The following is a 16,842-nucleotide window of genomic DNA, read 5'->3' as shown; positions in this document are numbered from 1 at the left end:
TTGCCTTTCGAATGTATAGAAATAAATGTACATTACATTCTATTTATAAGTGAAAAAAAAGTTCATTACATCATGAGGTATAAAAATGTCATATAAATGTACAAAGCCAAAATTATAAGGCTTGTGTATGCTTATGTTTGCTCTTTTGATTCTTCTTTATCTACTGCCTTCTCCTTTGTTGGCTTTGTGGCTTCTTTATCAATTTCTTCAAAGATGTTTTTTCTCACAGGACCTTTCTTCTTTGATTGTTGAAAGAATTTCACCTTCATAGGTACTCTCTTTTCTCGGGGCTTAAGAGGGGATGGATCAAATTTCAGAGGAGAAAGGGTTGGCATTCCTTTTCTTTTAGACTCGACAGTAGTGGTCTTTGTGTCTGACTTGCCATTACCATTGCCATTGCCATTGCCATTTCCCTTGCCATTGCCGTTACCATTGCCTTTGCCCTTTCCCTTGCCATTGCCATTACCGTTGCCATTGCAATTTCCATTACCATTTCCATTGCAATTACCATTGCCTTTGCCCTTTCCCTTGCTTGTGCCCTTGGCCATTGAAGTTTTGGGAGGAAGAGGGGAGTCAGGATCATATGGTGCAATTGCCTTGTCTAAAATCAACTCAATGTATCTCTCCCTTATCCACCAAACATACGAATCAAGATAGTCTCTACACTGTAAGAATAAATGTTATAAGTTAGTTAAAAGACATCATAATAAGGGCCACACAAAAATCAAATGAAATTAATAACTTCCATTCACTCCTTCTATTTGTAGCAACTTTGAATCCACTGTTCTGCAAATATTTGATATAACTCTCCATCCACAAGAATGCACATCACTGTGCAATGGTACTTCTTGTAGAAGAAACATATAAGGCTTTTGAGGATCAACAAGATCCTCATATGTAGTATCCAAAAACGTAGAAATAAGTCTACCAGCACTACAAAAGGAAGCTTTGTCAGTTCAAAATATAATTTGTAAATATAATCAAAGCAAGTAATTTTCTTTCAATATACATTCATGCTTGGCCATGAACACCTGTAAGAGAGTTCATAAAGATAATTTCTCTAGTAAGACAGTTGATATAGATAAGACTCCAATGCCCTCTGCAAATTCAAAATAGAGGTGAGCAGAAGGGTGAAAACAAATGAATATAAATTTTCCTCTATAGAAAAGAAAAATACCTTTCTACATAAGGGAAAAAGATGTGGTAATTTTTCACACTATCAAAATTACGAAAGAATGGTGCAATATTAGACCCAGATCTTGCAAATAGTTCCACTGAGAGAAGTGGATTAACAACATATATGGCTCTACGGATATCAGGAGTGAGAGAGGAGATGAATGCCCTGCAGTCAATAGCAAAAGCTATTTGAATCGATCAAAATCAATACAAATTACATATAAAATATACTTGAACCTATAAGCCTTATCTTATGCAACAAAAACAACGGAGTCAGATAGTTGGGCATCCCTTTTCTCCAACATGGGCTTGTCCTCGGGAGATATACTAAGGTAATCCTCCTCAGGTTCTGCAGAAACATTCACAAGTATTTTCCCATACACTTTACCCATCCTCTCATAGTTGATGGGACCAAGTGATGCGGATTTCCTCTTGTAAACTTCATCTTTAGTTTCCAAGACCTCCTGCCTTTTTTCTTTCAAGATAGACTCCTACTGAGTGGCACCCCTTGTAGAGTAAAGGTGAGTGACATCCTCGACCTTTGGCTTTTTCCCTTTCCTGGACAATTTTGGGGGAATGTTAAGGATGTCATAGGCTTTTTGATTGGTGGAAGGCAAGGGCTTGAACACTTTATCGAACCTATACCTGATTCTATTGATCATGCTGAAATATTTATTTATTAGGGTAATTCTATGAGCATGCACAACAGCAATGTAAGCATCGTTCATGAAATCAATGAGAAAATCTTCTATTGCCTCTTGTAGAGCAAGAATTGCTGAGAGTTGCCACTTCTTATGAAAACCAGAGACAGTTGCCACTCTAGAAAATCTGTTAGAGATTTCTTTTACAACTCTTATGAAAGCAGCCTTTGGAATCACGTGCTCTGTGGCTCTCTGGGCTTTTCTAATCTCACTGAAACACCTCTGCATGTAGAATAACCGAGACTTCCTCTTTTTCTTTTGTGGCTTGGGAGGCTCACTGGCTGCAGTAGAAGTAGGCTCAGGTGCAATTGGAGGGGATGAATCCTTCACAGGGGAAGTCTCACCCTTAGCTTCTTCAACTTTAGGAGAAGAAACATTCTCTGCACTAGAATGCTTTAACTCCATGGAAGATGCCTAGCCAACACTTGGTGTAGGGGGGATCTCTGTGGCAAAATCCTCTGGGGCCTCTAATGGCCCAGCCTCAGCAATATTTGAAGGGAGTTCCTCCTCCGATTCATCAAATTGTAACTTCCTTCTATCCCCAGTGTCCTTCCTATCTACATAAACTTTTCTTGCAGTTTTCCTTGTCCTTGCCATACAGAGGAGGAAATAAAAGAGCTAGGAAAGACAAAAGAGAGATAGGAATTTTCTAGAAAATTTGACAAGATAGCATTTGCTTGGTGGGCAGTAGGCATGATACGGCGCGAGGAGGAACAAACGCGCAAGACGGATCTGAGCATTCCCGCCATATCGGAGATGATAAGCACAACTCTAATGCCTGCGAAAAGCCAACCCGATATGATGCGAGAGGGTAGTTACGTGGACCCCCAAAAGACGGTCTTGCTCCGTAACGAACAAGGGGCTATGAAACGACGTGAAATGAGGAAACCGAGAAAGAGGTAGAAGCAACCTCGCTCTGTATCGATCAAGCGGCCACGAAATGGTGCGAAACGAGGAAATCGGGAAAGACGTAGAAGCACCCTCGCTCCGCATTGAACAAGCGGCCACGAAATGGCGCGAAGTGAGGAAACTAGGAAAGACATAGAAGCACCCTCGCTTCGTATCGGGCGAGGGCAACCAATACAACGCGACAGGAGAGGAACGCAATAGGCGCAGAACTAGGATCACTCCATATCGGGCAAGCACAGCGTGAGAGCTCGAGAGAATGTAAAGTGTACACGTAAGCAAAAGGGTCCCTTATATACCCTCGTTAACCATGCCACGTGTTGTGACATGTGTCTCGCATTAACTGTGCCACGTGTTTGCCTAACGTCTATATGCCACGTGTCGACTAACGATCGGGCCACGTGTTTGCCATGTGTTTGTCGGCCACGTGTCGCATCATGATAGTGCCATGTGTCAGTGCCCAATGGCTAGTGCCACGTGGCATAATTGCATGCCCTATATAAGGAGGTGTCGGTCATTTGTATGGCTTTTTCGGCTGCCTTTGCGGACTTCTTCATTTGTCTCTCGATACGGCACGAGGGCGAGTGTTCGTGTTTTTTGGGTTTGCCTTCTCGCGTCATTTTGGGTGTAGCTATTCTTATCTCAATTCGACGCGGCCTATTGTGTTCATTCCTAGATTCTTAACCCGATACGGCTCGAGGGTGAGTGTTCGCTTTATTGGGATTTTCCTTCTCACGTCGTTTTGGACGCCGCCTTTTGCTTTTGCAGATTGTGGTTCGTTCTCAGATTCTTGTCCCGATACGGCACGAGTAGCAACATATGTCTTTAGCGTTTGCGTCTCATCGTGCCGTATCATGCAAGCGTTGGAAATATGTCTGAACCTACAGATTTTGAGGGCTCCAAGGTTCTGCCAAGGATTAGGAAAAGGAGAAGGCTTTCTATAGGCTCAAGGGCTTCAACATGTGATGAGCCTGTGCATTCTGTTTCTTCCCCATGCTCCGCTACCAGTGTCAGAATGCCAATGACATCTCCAGGGAAGGGAAAGTCTACAATGAGAGTTCTTGGAGTATCAGAGCTTATTGATGTCACTCCATTAGAGAGGCTTCTTGACTTTATCCTTCAGAATGGTATGGATCTCTCTTTCTATGGAGTTGTTAAGAATGTCTTTAATCCTGATTGGAATCTTGACAGCGTTTTGCAATGTTGTAAAAAATATTTTTTGGAGGACTTTTTGGAGTTTGAAAATCTAGCAGGTCCTACTATTGAAGTTGATACAAAGGAGTATGTCCATGTTCCTATTGGGTCAAGAGGCAATGAAAAGTCAATGTTTACTAGGAGGTGTGGTGCCCACTATCTGGACAAGTTTTATGCAAGAGACATATTATGCTCCACTCATTCCAAGAACTGCAAGATTATGTCAAAGTCTGCTACTTTTATTGTTTTCACCCTTGTCAAATATCCTATGAAAGCTAATGAGCAATAGTTAGAAGGAGCAAAGTCTGCTAGCTTTTGTATGTTAGATGACCTGGAAGATGAAAAGGAAACAGAGGAGGTTGTAGATGTAGATTTTGAGGCTTCTATTACTGAGAAGCTAGATGTTGCTCAGTTCAAAGCTGAGACCATCATTGAGGAGAGCCAAGGAAATGCAAACCCTGCAAAACTGATGAGAATTCTCACTATACTGTTCCTTCTCTACCATCTATACCTTTCAAGGAGAAGGAGTACATATTAGTGTCAGATATTTAAAAACTTTTCAATCTTAGGGAATATTATTGTCTAGCCATTATTGCAGAGGCTTCTGATGCTGCAAATGGGATAGTTGACATAGAGAATGAATCAAAGGAAGAGATACTCAAACTTGATACTGAAACTGGAGATGATAAGTTTATTGATGCTCGTGAAGCCCTCTCTCTTTGTTTTGACAAGACAAAAGATGCTGAGCAAGAGTTAAGTATTACTGATGAGTTTGATCGCATGCAAAGCCAACTTGGGATTTCCAATTTTGGAAGAGAGGAGTGTGAGTACGTTAAAGAATTGATAAACACCAACAAGACATCATCATCAATAAATTTATGGAATCCAGTTAAATTGGAGTATGATGAAAACCAAGTGGTAAGATTATTTTGAATTTGCTTTTACACATTGGTAGGTTTGAGTCCCACACTCATTTGGTATGGGTGTTATTTGCAGTTGGAGATTGCTGATTCAAATAACTACTTGGGATGTGGCAAAGGATCAAGAGCTGGTGGTAGTGCATTGAAAGACATTGCACTTGGCCACTACTTAGCTAGGATTGACCCTAATTCCTTTTTAGTACTTCATAGTAGTTTCTCAGAGGATGCAGCATGGACCATACTTTGTATTAAAGCTCTTACAAGGCTTCTAGGTTTCTCAGGATTACAATATAATGCCCACAAAGTAATGTTTTTGGAAAAGACTGCAGCAATTAGGATTTTTGGCTACGGTCCAGGTTACTCTGCTTCTAGAGCAGGATACTTTTTGGCCTTCACATCCTACGCCTTGGCTGCAAACCGAACTGATGTAAAATCCATAGCTGGCTACAAGAGAAGAAAATTTCTACATTATAGAAGAAAGATCCTTGAGGAGGAAGAGAATGTGAGAGCTTTGGAAAGCTAGCTTTGTATATATTCTATCTTATATATAAAAGTGTGACTGCTCATGTGTCATTGCCATCTTTTATCTGCATTCTTTGAAGTTGTCGTCGAAAAAACCAATTGAATAGCTCCTCCAAAGCATTGCTTTTTGTAACTCCTCCCCTATGCCTTGTGCTTCGAAAATAACTTGTGCGTGCTTGATAGTGGGATTTTTCCATGCCTTGGCTACTATAAGTTGCTAAGGGGCCATGCTCCTCCACAAAGTAAGGTCCATGAATATGAAGAATATGTTGCAACACAAAGTAACACTCATTTTATACCAATTGAAAAACTTGTCAAAATAAACCCATATTAAATAATTGTTACTTTACCAGATAAAAAGTGATATCTTTTTCTCCCCATGTCTCTTTTATCGCCTGAACAAGATTTGTGATTGATCTTTTGAACTCTTTCGCATATGTATATGTTGGAAAAACATCAAGGTGTATCCAAACCTCCATTCTAAGAAATGCAAGCCTCAACGTGCTTGCAACATTTTTTGTGATCTCACATAGCTCTCTCCAACACTCCCAAGCCACATTCACCTGCTTTCCTGAATGGTTTCCTAAGAATCGTCTAGCTTTTGAGCCTCCCATAGAGACATCGGCCAAGATATCTCTTGTTTTTCCTGAAAGTATTGGATCCTTTCTCAAGTGAACTTGGCCTCCATGAAATCCCATTTTCGATAATAATGCCTCGCATTTATCAATACACTCATTTGATAAAAATAATGGTTTAATGGAATATGCGTAGTCAAGATGCAACTTGAGAAGCTTATCGATTATTCTAATCTCTGCATGCAAAGTAAAAATATGAACATTCTTAAGAGAGATTAAAAGAATGGGATCCCAGATGTCTTTTATGTTTTTAAATTTACTCAAATCTATAGAGTCTCTATTTGGGGCTCTTCTTACTAGTCGCAAACTACAATCTTTAGATCCAACACTTTCCATGCAATAAATGCAAGGATATTTTGCATTTGCACCATTACATATTCCAAGCATGCATTTGATAGTTTTTAAATCAGCACTCATATGCCATTTCACATTAAAATTACAAACCCCATCAACTACTAACATTTCGTCTTCACTTTGAGACTTAGTGATATTTGGAATACCTGTATGGTTGAACAATCGTTTCAACGTTTGATGATTTTCAATTGGTACCTGGGCTGAACCAAATCTCCATCTTGGATTGGATCTTATGCAATGGAGCTTGGCCCTCACCATTGCTGTGGTCCAATGCCATGTTCATGAGGTAAATGCTAACTCTTTCCATCTTCTGTCCCTTTTGAATCTGTGCTTCATCCAACTTCAAGGCAAACTTTAAAACGCCATAACTTTCTTCTACTGTGATTTTATACATGTGAACCATTGCAATTTGCACCTTTTTTAGATCAACCCATATATTGTTAAATGCATTGTAATAAAAAATTGCATTTTTTTTTGTTTTTCATAGGACATAGACCCTTCGATGTGAATGCACTCTCCAAAAACATGTGGAATCTTGCAATTCATGGCAATTCTTGCAATCAAAACTGCAAGGGCTCGGGGCAATCCAAATGCAGTTACCCTATTGCATCTAAGATTTTTAAACCATAATCCAGAGATAGCATGATAACCTTTTCAACTTATACCCACAGTATCACACGTCTCTACAATTTCATTTGCTTTCACCGTGCCTTTTAAGTCCTTCACTAACTCTTTGAGAGTTGGACCTCTCAAATCCGCATTTTTGGGTGACTTAAGAATCCTCAAAATATCTTTCTTATTCATGGTTTCCTTCAAAAGTTCGATTCTTTCCTCATTCTCTCGGATATTGATGCCTAATATGTTAGAGACATATTTCTTTGTAAGATTTAGTCTCCTTTTCTTTGCTCTCTCACACAAGTTGGTTATATTTTTTAATGGTCTCTTCCTCTCTCTCTAAATCCTACTGGAGTTTCTCTCAAGCGTGTTAGCTTATCCTGCAATGACTTAACATTTTTCAAAACATCAATCTGACTTGTCAACTCTAAAATATTTGTTTGTGCAGTTTCTAGTGCTTTTTTCATTTCGTGCATTTGAGCTATATATGTGTAAGATGCAAAGTATAACCTCATACAGTAGCCAAGCATCCCATTGTAACCTTCTCCAACATATCTTATATAGTCATGGACATTGAAAAAAGGAGGCGGTTTACCTGAAGAAGGATCCCTGGGATAAATATTTCCGTCCACCCACAAATCTATATGCTTCATTCCTTGTGTTCACAACCTATTGGCTTCGATCTCATCTATCAATACTCGATGATGTATACTTCTCCAAGATATATAAATCGAATCTAGCTAAACAGTTAGCTTGTATTTACGTGTGCTTGCACCTGTGTTATTTGAAGAGGTATTGCTAGACATTTTAGCAAATGAACCGAGCAAGAATCTCATAGTGATAGGAAGCAAGTGCAACAAAAAGAATGGTGAAAGAGAATAGTGTGTAGAAAGACAATGTGGGAGCAAACAAATTCGATTTTCATGCAAAAATCTTGAAAATACAAAATCTCTCAAGTTCCAAGACAAAAACGGCCGAAAAGGTGACCCCTGACTTGGATTAAAAGATGAGGGCAATTAATGGCCGACCTCTTGAATGAGCCAAATATTCTCTCATTAATCACATCTGGATAACCAAATTTAGAGGTTTCATTCTTCCTAAATCCCAACTAATTAGCAACTTAATCACATTCTTACAAGTGCATTTTTTGAAGCGTTTTTGGCCCTAATGGATTAAGCTGCTAATTAGAAGAGATTTAAAAGAGAAAAACCCTCCAAATTTGACTGTATGAACATGATTAATGAGAGAATGTATGATTCATTTAAGAGGTCGGGTATTAATTATCATCAATATTTAATGGATGTTAAGTGTCACCTTTTCAGTCTTATTTTCTTGGAAATTGTAAAATCTTGTTATTTTGAATTTTCGCACCAAAAGATGCCACTCGTTTATTCCTCGACATTCATTTTTTGCACCTCTCTTTCCAGTGGTACTATTTCCTTCTATGTGATATTGTTGCCCCGTTTAGGGTTTCCTACCAAAATGTTTACCGTTACCTCTTCTAGCAATACAAGCGTAGCCCCACCACGCAAGTATAAACTTACTATTCAGTTAGATCCTGTCTATTCATCTTGGATGAGTATACACCATCGAGCATTGTTGGACAAGGATGAAGCTAACATGTTGTGATTACAAGGAAAGAAGCATGTAGACTTATGGATGGATGGAAATATTTATCCTCCGGACCCTTCTATAGGTAAACATCCTCCTTTTTACAATATTCACAACTTCATAAGGTATGTTGGAGATGATTGTGATGGGATGCTTGGCTATTGCATGAGGTTATATTCTGCACTTTTACATTTAGAGAATAAATGCATGAAATGAAGTGTTAACATTGGCACAAAAAACTATTTTTGAGCTAACGGACAAGGTTGATAATCTAGAAAAATCTAATCAATCATTGCAAGAAAAATTATTGCACTTGAAAGAAACTCCAATAGGACTTAGACAGAGAAAAAGACCACTTAAAAATATAATGGACTTGTGTAGTCGAGTGAAGAAAAGGAGACTAAATCTTGCAAAGAGATGTGTCTCTATTATTTTAAGTATTAATATTCGAGAGAATGATGAGAGGATTAAGCTTATTAAAGAAACCATGACAAATAAGGAAATTATAAGTATTCTTAAATCACCTAAAAATGTAGACTTGAGAAGCCAAACTCTGAAAGAGTTAGTAAAAGATTTAAAAGGAACAGTTAAACCAAATGAAATAGTGGAGACATGTGACAGTATGGGTATTAGTTGTAGAGGTTATCGTGCTCTCTCTAAATTGTGGTTTACAAATCTTAAATGTCATAGAATAAGTGCATTTGGTTTGCCTCGGGCCTCTTGCAATTTCAATTGCTAGAACAGCTATGAATCGTAGGATTCCAGATGTTTTTGGAGAGTATATCCATATAGAAGGATGTATGCCCTATGAAAAACATAAAACAAAGGCCTTTTTTGAATACAACACATTTAATAATATTTGGATTGATATTAAAAGAGTCCAGATTGCAATGGTCCATATGTATAAATTTACAGTCCAAGAATGTGGTGGTATTTTGAAGTTTGCACTAAAATTGGATGAAGCACAGATTCAAAAGGGACAAAAGATAGAAAGAGTTAGTATCTATATCATGAACAGGGCATTGGATTACAATACTGGTAGGGGGCAAGAACAACAGTATAAGATACAATCCGAGATGGAGCTTTGGTGGATTGGTGCAGCCCAAGTACCAATTGAACGTCATGAAATCTTGAAATGGTTATTCTCTCATACAGGTATTCCTGAAATTATAAAGTTTCAAAGTAAAGGTGAAATGTTGATAGTCAATGGTGTTGGTAGTTTTAAGGTTGAATGGCATATGAGTGTTGAATTAAAAAGTATCAAATGTATACTTCGATTAAGAAATGGGGACAATGCAAAATATCCTTGTATTTATTGTATGCAGAGTTTGGGATCCAAAGAATGGAGTACTTTGCGGCCAGCAAGAATGGAGTACTTTGCGACCAACAAGAAGATCCCTGACTCGGAACTCTATAGATTTGAGCAAGTTCAAAAACGTGGATGGCTTGTGGGATCCTATTCTCTCAATCTCTCTAAGGAATGTTCATATTTGTACATTACATGCAGAGATTAGAATAATTGATAAGTTGCTTAGATTGCATCTTGACTATGCATATTCAATAAAACCAGTATCTTTGTCAGATGACTACATTGATAAATGTGAGGCTTTATTGTCAAAAATGGGTTTTCATGGAGGTCAAGTTCACCTAAGAAAGGATCCAATAGCCTCAGGGAAAACAAGAGAGGTCTTAGCAGATGTCTCTATGGGGGGGTGCAAAAGCTAGATGATTTCTAAGAAATCATGCAGGTAAACAAATGAATGCATTGTGGGAGTGCTAGAGAGAGTTGTGTGCAATCACAACAAATGTGGCTAGCACACCACGAATTGCATTCCTATGAATGGAGGTTTGGAGACACCTTGACATATTTTTAAAAATGCTCAAGGAACAAAAGATAACATCTAACATTCAATTGTGAATTTTGTTCAAGCAATTAAGGAAGCTTGGGGAGAAAAGGATATTACTTTCTACTTGGTAAGATAGACATAAATTTGAACATTTTTGCTTTGAAAACAAGGTTTAATGAGTTAAACTGATTATTGTTTGTTGGGTTGTCACATCATATTCTTCCTATTCATGGGCCTTATTTTGTGGAAGAGCAAGGGCCCCTAGCAACTTACAGTAGCCAAGGTATGGAGAAATTTCACTACCAAGCACATATGTGTTTCTTTCAGAGCACCAGACATGGAGGAGGAGCAATAAAAACCAATGCCCTTCAGGAGTTATTCAATTGGTTATTTTGAAGACAACTTCAAAGATCGAGAACACAATAAATGTGGTAGAATCTAAAATACTGATACTATTTTCAAAATATTATATACATGGCTAGCTTTTAAGAGCCTTTCTATCCTCGTCCTCCTCATGCATTTTTCCTCTATAACATAAAAACTTTCTTCTCTTGTATCCAGCTATGGATTTGATTTTTTTTTTTTTGCTGCAAAAACATAAGATGAGTATGCCAGGAAGTATCCACCCCTGGAGGCAGAGAAGCTTGGACCATAACCAAATATTTGGATGGCTGCTGTCTTTTCCAAAAACATAACTTTGTGTGCATTGTACTGCAAGCCTAAGTATCCAAGAATCCTTGTAAGTGCTTTAACACAAACAATTGGCCATGAGGCCTCCTCTGAGAAAGTGCTATGCAAAACCAATAGAATATTGGGATCAATCTTCGATATATAATGCCCAAGTGCAACATCCTTTAGGGAACTACCACCAACTCTTGATCCTTTGGCTCTTCCCAAGAAATCATTCTCATATGCAATCTCCAATTGTAAAAGCAACAGTGAGAATGAAAAAAATGAAAAAATGTATGTGGTTCCACAAAAACAAAAGAATGCATTACCATTTGATTTTCATCACTCTCAAGTTTGCTTGGATTCCATAAGCTAATTGATATCCCCTTGATATCCTTGAGCTCCTTTACATATTCTGACTCCTCCCTTCCGAAATTGGAGATTCCAAGCTTCTCTTGAAATTGGTCAAACTCTTTGTCAGCAGCCTGTAACTCTCTCTCAGCATCTTTAACCTTGCTTAAACATAGGGAAATAGCATTTGATGCATCTATAAACTTATCATCGGAAATTTGAGTATCTAATTAAAGTAGGTCCTCCTTGGACTCATTTTCAACATCCACTATGCCTTTTGCATCTATAGATTCCTCTACAATAATTGCCAAGCAATATATTCTCTCAAATTGAAAATAATTTGGAGATCAGTCAATAATATGTACTCCTTGTCTTTAATTGGGAAAGTAGGCAAAGATGGAATGATAAGGCTTGAAGGAGTGTCAGATGGCTCATCAACCTCTATAGTGGTCTCTTAAATTATTGTCTCTACTTTGAATTCAGCAACATCTAGGTCCTTTGCAACTAATGCTTCCATTTGGGTGTCTAGTTGCTCCTCAACATCAACTTCATCTACAATCTCTTTAAGAAGGCAACAACTAGATAATTTTGAGGTTTCTTTATTCTTTTCATTAGATCTTAGAGATTATTTCACAAGGGAAAATACAATGAATGCAGTAGACTTAAGCATAAGCTTGGATTTTTTTTGGGTGTAAATAGCATAACTCAGGTGCATATAAAATCTATCAAGAGAATGTCAACCATAGTTATTGGTAAACATGGGCGTGAATATACTCCTTGGAATCTAACTGAACAATAGAATATGCCAACTCTTCAAATTTTGCAAAATCTTCCTTGATAAAATCATTTGAGAAATTAAGAACTTGATCAAGGTCCCACCCTGGATTGAAAATCTCCCTAACTGTTCGATAGAAAGCAATGTTAATATTGTTTTCTATGAGAAAATCCAAAAGCTTCTCAGAGGTTGTGACATCTATAATTTGAGATAGCCCTGGGATCCTCACAAGAGACTTTGAAGCCTTTCCCTTGTTTGGATCCTTCCTTGAACCTTTAGTTATGAGCTGCTACTATTGAAACATTTGAGCTAATTGGCTTCTTTGTCATTGTGGGGTCAAGGACTCTTTTCCTCTTTATAGATGTGGAGGTAGACATGTGTGACATCTTCGTACCAGACATCTTCTTGAGATTCAATAGCTCTAGACTACCTGCCTATACAATGCGAATATCAAGGTATAAGCCTTTTGAACTAGTGCACTCGCTCCGTGTTGGAGGAGTTATGAATACGACACGATTAGAAGCCTTTCGGAATCTCCAAACCCCACCATCGCGTCGTTTCCGCAAGAGTAGGAAATTGAGTGTTGGACGAGTCAGGAATACGACACGATATGAAGAAAATCAAAATCTTTCTATTCATCTTCTCATGTTGTGTTGGACGAGTTAGGAATACAACGAGCTAGGAATATGATACAATAGGATTGTGCCTACAGTGAGTACGACCTTGACGGAGGGGGTGATCGAGTATGGACAGAGGGGGCAATGTGGAGATTGAAGGTGGAGTATGGACGTAGGGGTTGATGTAGGGGTGACGGATGGGGCATCAGTGTGATGAACAAGGCGATGAAGGGGGTGTTGCAAGGGGTGACGGAGGGGGTGTCGGTGATGAACAAGGAGATGGAGGGGGTGATGCAGGGGGTGATGGAGTGGGTGATGCAAAGGGTGATAGAGACGGTGTCGGAGACGTTTGACGCGTGAGGAAATGGGGAAGAAAAGTGTGCAAAAAAATTTGGGTGGCTTTAAATAGGCACGGGGGAACAAGGAACATTCAAGAAACCCTAATCAAATGGCCAAGGAGAATATGACATGTGGACATCAGCACCCACGAGTATATAAGAACTTCTCAATTGGCACGAATGCGATTTCACACCTTACATCATGACTATCATTCGTCCGACAGTTTTGACGTATTCGATCGACAGAGGTGCCGTCCGTCCAACATTAGAGGTGCCGTACGACTAACGTTAATCACGTTGAAAGCTACTAAGTTGTCCAAAACAATGCAATAGAATACTTCAGCAACTAAGGCAAGAACCTTCATCACGTTGTATTGGAGCAAAGGGTGATAGAGACGGTGTCGGAGACGTTTGACGTGTGAGGAAATGGGGAAGAAAAGTGTGCAAAAAATTTTGGGTGGCTTTAAATAGGCACGGGGGAACAAGGAACATTCAAGAAACCCTAATCAAATGGGCAAGGAGAATATGACATGTGGACATCAGCACCCACGAGTATATAAGAACTTCTCAATTGGCACGAATGTGATTTCACACCTTACATCATGACTATCATTCGTCTGACAGTTTTGACGTATTCGATCGACAGAGGTGCCATCCGTCCGACATTAGAGGTGCCGTACGACTGACGTTAATCACGTTGAAAGCTATTGAGTTGTCCAAAACAATGCAATAGAATACTTCAGCAACTAAGGCAAGAACCTTCATCACGTTGTATTGGAGCTGTGGAGGTGCTGAGTTGTCCGAAACAGAGCGATAGCATAAATCAAAACTTTTGCAACAACTTGCATTGTGTCGTATCGGAGCTATAGAGCTTCTTCTTATCTTCTCGCACTACACTGCGACCAGGGAACTTGTGCATTCGCATTGTGTTGGAATACGCCAATACGAAGTGATTAGGGAAAAGGAGGAACTCAAATTCTCTCTATCATGTTGTATTGGTCCAACCTTTATTGCGAAGCGAGTAAAAGAAGAGGTAAAAGGAATGACAATCAACCAAACAAGGCAATTTTTAAGCTAATAATGCGAGTTGAAAGACGATACCTTATGAGTGACATTCGATCTGTACATATGGCGTGAATACACAGCAACATCGAGTTCAACAATTGTCGCATCACCCCGTATCGGTAATTTCTACCCAAGAACATTCAATATCCGTCAACTGCATTTTCATCTAGTGAGTAGGCTGCCCAATGTTTGAGATATGACCCGAATATAAGGATTTTCAAGGGAGCAACTCATTTCTTATCATTGTTTAGCATTGGTGTATGATTTCACTCTGAATTTCTCGTAGACATAATGAATTTAGGAGCCTATATAGCTTGGTTTATGTGCCTGTAATGATTTCACTCTAGAGACCCTCTAGGTTGTGGGAAAAAGGATTTATATTCTCTACGAGAGTTGGGAGAGACTCTAGGGTGACCTCAAGTGGGCAGTAGATATGGCACGATTAGGTTAATTTTGATCTTGCACTTGACTGCATTCACACTATATCGGTCATCCGCAAATATGACGCAAATGTATTCCCTGCAATCTGATAGTTGAGATCATTTGCATCGTATCGCTCATCCACAAATACGATGCGAATGTATTTCTTGCAATCTAACAGTTGAGATCATCCATGCCATATCGGTCATCCGCAAATATGGTGCGAATGTATTCCCTGCAATCTAACAATTGACATCATTCACGCCATATTGGTCATCCACAAATACGACATAAATGTATTCCATGCAATCTGACGGTTGAGATCATTCGCATCGTATCAATCATCCGCGCTGTATCAATCATCCGTGAATGCATTCCTTGTAATCTGAATGTATTCATTGCCTCGAGTGCATTCGCGTTGTACTTGTTGTTTGCAAATGCGAAGCGAATGTATTTCCTACAATCTAACGCTCAAGTGCATTCGTACCGTATTTGTTGTTCGAATCTTTGTCTCACAGACACAGTGCGAATGAATCATATTCCAGCTTGAGCTTCCCTCCTTTCACACCGTATTTAAAGTTTCTAATTGGGATTTAAGGTTTTTGATGTGTTTAAGGTTTCTGATTTTAGTTTATGATTTGCATTTAAGGTTTTAAAATGTTCTAACATGTCTCATTTTCGAGCAATTCATGGCTACAACAAAGTAGACTACAAGGAAGGTGTATATAGATAGAAAAGATAGTGAGGAAGAGACAAGGCCATCAGTGGTTCCTCAATCTTTCCCTTCTGAGATCCCTCCTACCCCCTGGTTACCCTCAGTCTCTTGCCATGCAATCCAAGCAATCTAGTCCAGAGATAGTGTCTTCTCCTACCCATAGTAAGCTTCATCATGTACAGTCCTCCCCTACAATTTCCAAGTTTCCAACCTCCCTTAGAGCCCCTATTCAACAAACAAAGCAACCTGGACCCTCTTATGCCCATGGAGAAGAAGACCCTTCCAAGTCCAAGAGAAAGAGAAAGTCTAGATTTTATTATGTTCAGAAATGTTTTAATGAGATAAGGAAGGCACAAAGAGCTACACAACATGTGATTCCAAAGATAGCATTTATTAGATTTGTCAAAGATATTTCTCATAGATTATCAAGGGTGTCCATTGAAGTTGGCATGCAAAAAAATGGCAGCTTGTAGCCATTCTTTGCCGTTAGAAGGCTGGTAAAGACTTTGTTATTGATTTGATGAACGATGCTTACATTTCTTCTGCCCATGCTCATAGAGTGACTTTGATGAATAAAGACTTTAGTATGGTCAGTAGAATCAAGTATAGGTCCGACAATGTATTGAGGCCCTTGCCCACTATAGATAAAAAAGCATTTGAGATCCTTAACGTTCCTCCAAAATTGTCTAGGAGAGCGAAATGGCCAATGATCGAGGAGGCAACACATTTATACCCAACAAAGACCACCTCCCAATAAGTGTCTATCCAATAAGAACGACCACAAGAGATTATAGAGTCAGAGGATGAAGTTTGCAATAGGAAAATCGTGATCCTTGGTCTTGTCAATCTAAAGAGAGTGGGGGAGGTATACTGGCAAATGGTTGTGAATGTCTCTTGCACTTCTTTAGAAGAGGACTATCTAAGTATTTCCCCTAAGGACAAATCCATGCTTGCTAAGAAAGATATTCAATTGTATGATTTTGTAGTCTTTTGTTCCATAAGGTAAGGCATTTTGACAAAATTTTTACTTTGTGGAATGATAATGTTCTTCATTGCAAAACTAACATTCCTTTGTTTTTGCTATTGGTTTTAGGGCATTGATTGCTTCTCTCAACCAAGAAATTTCTAAAACTATATTTATCATTGATCCACTGTTATTAGTGGAATTGTTTTCAAGATCTCGTTCAAATATAAAAATATTTATCAAAACGTTCGATCAATCACAAACTACATTTTTTTTTCCTTACGTCAAAGGCTATGCTTTTTTGCAAAGGGCTTAATGTATACTTCTTTATAGTATGCATTTCTTACTAACATTTTACTTTGCAGAGGACATTGGAGCCTAATATATATTGATATTCTCACTAGAGAAATTATCCTTATGAACTCTCTCAGTGGTATCCACAGTCAA

Source organism: Lygodium microphyllum, chromosome 24 (genome assembly GCF_053477565.2).
Source record: "Lygodium microphyllum isolate KBCC chromosome 24, Lygodium_microphyllum_v1.1.10, whole genome shotgun sequence".
NCBI classification, from domain to species: domain Eukaryota; kingdom Viridiplantae; phylum Streptophyta; class Polypodiopsida; order Schizaeales; family Lygodiaceae; genus Lygodium; species Lygodium microphyllum.
The sequence above is the reverse complement of the archived record's forward strand: the minus strand, read 5'-3'. Positions refer to the sequence as shown.